A 4,527-nucleotide genomic window follows, 5' to 3' on the forward strand; every position below is an offset into this window, starting at 1 on the left:
GCAGGCGGTGTTCAATGACTCTCTCCCATAGCTTCATTGTATGGCTCATGAGCTTAATTCCACGGTAATTAGTACAACTTTGAACATCTCCTTTGTTCTTGAAGATTGGTACTAATGTACTCCGCCGCCACTCGTCGGGCATTCTGTTTGCCCGAAAGATGGTGTTGAAAAGCTTAGTCAGCCATACTATCGCTATGTCTCCAAGACATCTCCATACCTCGATAGGGATACCATCAGGGCCCATCGCCTTTCCTACCTTCATCCTTTTTAGCGCCTCCTTAACTTCATATTTTTGTATCCTTCGTACAAAACCCCTGTTGTTGTCATCGAATGGTTCGTCCAATTCTATTGTAGCACTCTCATTCCCTCCATTGAACAATTTGTTGAAGTACTCCTTCCATCTGTTCTTGATCTCTTCACTCTTCACTAATAGTTGGTTTGCTTCATCCTTGATGCATTTGACTTGGTTGACATCCCTTGTCTTCCTTTCACGAATCTTGGCCATCCTATAGATATCCTTTTCTCCCTGCTTTGTGTCCAGCCGTTGATAAAGGTCGTCATAGGCTTGACCCCGGGCTCTACTAACCGCTCGCTTTGCAGACTTCTTCGCTATCCTGTACTTCTCTATGTTTTCTGCACACTTGTCATGATGTAAGCGTTTGTAGCAATCTTTCTTCTCCTTGATAGCCTTTTGGACATCTTCGTTCCACCACCAAGTGTCTTTAACTTCCCTTCTGTTCCCTTGACTCAACCCAAACTCTTCTGAAGCTATCTTTCGGATGCATGTCGCCATCTTCCTCCACATGATATTTGCGTCTCCCTCTCCTGCCCAAGGGCCCTCCTCGATAACTCTCTCCTTGAAAGTTTGGGCCACATCCCCTTTAAGCTTCCACCACTTTGTTCTAGTGACCTTGTTATGCTTATTCCGTTGTAAACGAATCTTAAAACGGAAGTCAGCAACGACAAGCTTATGTTGGGTTACCACACACTCTCCAGGTATAACCTTGCAATCTAAGCAGGCATGCATGTCCTCTTTTCTCAAGAGGACGAAATCAATCTGGCTAGTGTGTTGGCCACTACTGAAGGTCACCAGGTGGGATTGCCTCTTCTTAAAGAAAGTGTTTGCTATAAACATGTCATAGGCTAGGGCAAAGTTCAGGATTTCCTCTCCTTCTTGATTCCTAGTCCCAAAGCCGAAGCCTCCATGTACACCCTCGAAACTGGTGCTAGATGTACCCACATGGCCATTGAGATCTCCTCCTATGAAGAGCTTCTCGCCAACTGGCACACTAGTAACCATGTCCTCCAGGCCTTCCCAGAACTCTCTCTTTGAGTTCTCATTAAGGCCTACTTGAGGAGCATACGCGCTGATAACATTGAGAACCAAGTCCCCAATGACCAGCTTGACTAGGATGATTCTATCTCCTACCCTCTTAACATCTACTACCCCATCTTTGAGGCTCTTGTCGATCAAGACGCCTACTCCATTCTTGTTTGTTGCAGTCCCTGTGTACCACAACTTGAAACCTGTACCTTCCACTTCCTTCGCCTTCTGTCCCTTCCACTTGGTCTCTTGAACGCATAAAATATTTACCCGTCTCCTCACCGCAACGTCAACTATTTCTCGTAACTTACCTGTTAAGGAACCTACGTTCCAACTGCCTACACGGACCCTAGTTGGCTCGACTAGCTTCCTTACCCTTCGCACCCGCCGAGGAAGATGCAAAGACCCTTGCTCATTTTTCACTACACCCGGGCGCCGATGTAGCGCGCCACTAAGGATGCGACGACCCGATCCTTGCTCACTTATCACCGGCTCCAGATCAAGAGACAGCGCGTCACTTGAGGGGTGACGACCCGGCCCTTGCTCATTTAACACCATACCCGGGTTCCGATATGGCGCGTCGCTAAGAGGGTTACGCCCCAACGGTTTTCTTTGTGGTTTCATCTCCATAAGATTTGGCTGGTTTTTTTACGTTGGTTTGCCGGACCTAACACAACCCTCCTCCTTTACCGGGCTTGGGACCGGCTATGTTGAAACGACTCAAGGAAGTCTTCCAATCAACATAGGCGGAGTTAGGATGACACTAATTACCATTATTCATTTTCCTTTCTTTAATTTCTACTTATGGTTTCTAGTGTAGGTTTGAACTACGACAGTGGTTTAATATTTGCCAAAAATTCTGTAAACATTACAGTGGGTTGCCATTTGCTATTCTAGCCTGTTTTAAGAATTTGAGGCTCAACATATAAAGGCTATGCTTAAGACAAAAAGAATAAAAGTTGGGTAAATGGGCCACTTTGTACTACAACTCTTAATTAGAGGTGGGGTCTGTCCTAAGGGTTATTTTTATTGTCATCTAACAGTAATAATAGGCTCCTGTGCCAAGAACCACAGAAGGCTAAGGGGTGGTTATTTAGTTATGATTTTCTAAAGTTTAATGTCAAAAAGGCACTTTCTACTACATTGTTATTTGAAAAATGTCAAACAACAGATTTCATATTTTTCCTAAGTTCTTAATAACAAAACATTAACTATCCCAAGGGTGGGGGTGTTTTCACCTTGGGGTTATTTTGTAGGGTTTTTTCTATGTTTTCCTTGTTTTATTCAAATAAAAGGTATCCCACTTATTTTATACTAAACTAGGGTATGATAGATTTTTCCAGTGAACTACATTGAATAAGTACCCTAACAAAAATAGGGGTGCCCTCTAGTTCATTATTTAAATCACCTTTTCTATTTTTCTTAACCTTAAGCATATTATAGAATAAGGGGTAAAAACTAACTTAATGGAGTGGACAGAGAGGTTTAACATTTTTAAACAGGTCAGTAGATAGATATAAACTTCTCCAAATTTTTCTAACCCTAGTCAAATAGCACAACTATTTTTCTTTCTATTATTGAGCTTTTGGCTAAAACTATAATTAAATCAGAACCTTAAAGTTTTCTATAGTACCTAGGGGGTTTTATATTTTTCTTAAGTAGGTCACATTAATTAGAGTCTGGCAAAATTGGTTTGACCAAATTTGGATGAACTAAACAGAAGTTATGAGTTTTTAAAGTTTCTGTTCAAATTAAAAACAACTTTAATAAGAGTTTCCTGGAAAAACAGTTTACACCGAGGTCCCTGGGTTAAAGCTAAATCAATCTTCGCAGTTCTAGCCTTGCGCCACTATTCCCCTGGGTCGCTGACAGTTCAAAAAGTCCCCTGACCTTCTCTTCCTCTCACCCGCAGTCATTCCCCCAATGTAAACAGTACCCGCGGGAAAGAAAAGGGTGGCGCGGCTTACCGGCGGCGAGATAGGTCCGGCGAAGGGCAGGGTTGGCTCGGGGAGGCTCTGGCGGTCACAGCGAGGTGCGGCTCGGCGGCGGGGATGGCCGGAATCGCTCGGTCCACGCGTGCAGGCGGGTGTTCTCGTCGGCGGCGAGTGTACCGGCCAAACCACGGCGATCTGGTTCAATCCAAGGGCACGGTGAGCTTCACGGGGTAACGTAGTGACTGTGTGCACAAGGAATCGGAAAATGGTTGAGTGGATTACCCGGTCCACGTACTCCGGCGGGGTTGAGAACTCCGGCGACCGTGGACTGGCCTCTCCGGCGAAGCAGGCTTCGATTCCTCGCTCGGGGAGCTTTACTGATGTGTGCACACTCGTCTCCGAGGGTTGGATGGGGCTGGGGAAAGCTGGACTGGCCGGTCTACGGCGGCAGTGGCTCGGGTGGCCGCGGACACGCCGCGCACGGGCAAACGGCGGTGAACTGAGCTCCGGTGAGGTTTGAGCGTGCGTGGAAGAGTGTAGCCGACGCCTGGGTGGGCTTTATAGGCGCGGGCGCGGAACAGGGCGCCGGCTGGCCGTTGGCGCGACGCGGGGCGCGCGCGGGCGTGCTCTGGCGCACACAGAGCGCGTCGAACACGTGGAGCTTTCATTATGCTCGTGTTCCACAGCTCACCCAAGTCGCAAACGTGCGAATCTTGGCAAAAATCCGGCGCGAGTCTTTTCCTGGCACCTAGGGCTGTCTCTCATCCGTGAGCTGCCATGGCAGATATGGCCTAGGTAGGGAGATCTCTGGTTGCCAAATCGGGTGTGTCACACTGCCCACTTCGCGACAAAAACCATGCCAAGGCATGTCAAACATCCAAGTCTCGGGCTCAGCTTTTTCCAGTGGGTGCCTTGGGTGGTATGCCACATTTTTTGTATAGGACATAGGTGGATTTGGTGCCATCTTCGAGGTGAACACGACTGATCTTTAGTGTAGGTGTAGTTTTTAACTTAAAGAGAAATAGAGAGCTCTAGCTCTCTCTCCACTTGGAGATTTGATTTGGGGTTTCTCCAGGGGTCTTTTTGCAATATTACCTTCCCCTAATTGCTGGTTATAAGGTTACTTATGGTTTTGTCAAAGATTACCCATGTTGTGTACATTTGCTCACTCTCTTTCCCCTCTTATCCAGGGTTTTAGGGAGATAGGGTTTTAGAGAGGTCTAGGGTTCTTCCCCCCCCCCTCTTATCCAAGGTGATAGTTGCACACAA

Source organism: Zea mays, chromosome 8 (assembly GCF_902167145.1).
Source record: "Zea mays cultivar B73 chromosome 8, Zm-B73-REFERENCE-NAM-5.0, whole genome shotgun sequence".
Taxonomy (NCBI): domain Eukaryota; kingdom Viridiplantae; phylum Streptophyta; class Magnoliopsida; order Poales; family Poaceae; genus Zea; species Zea mays.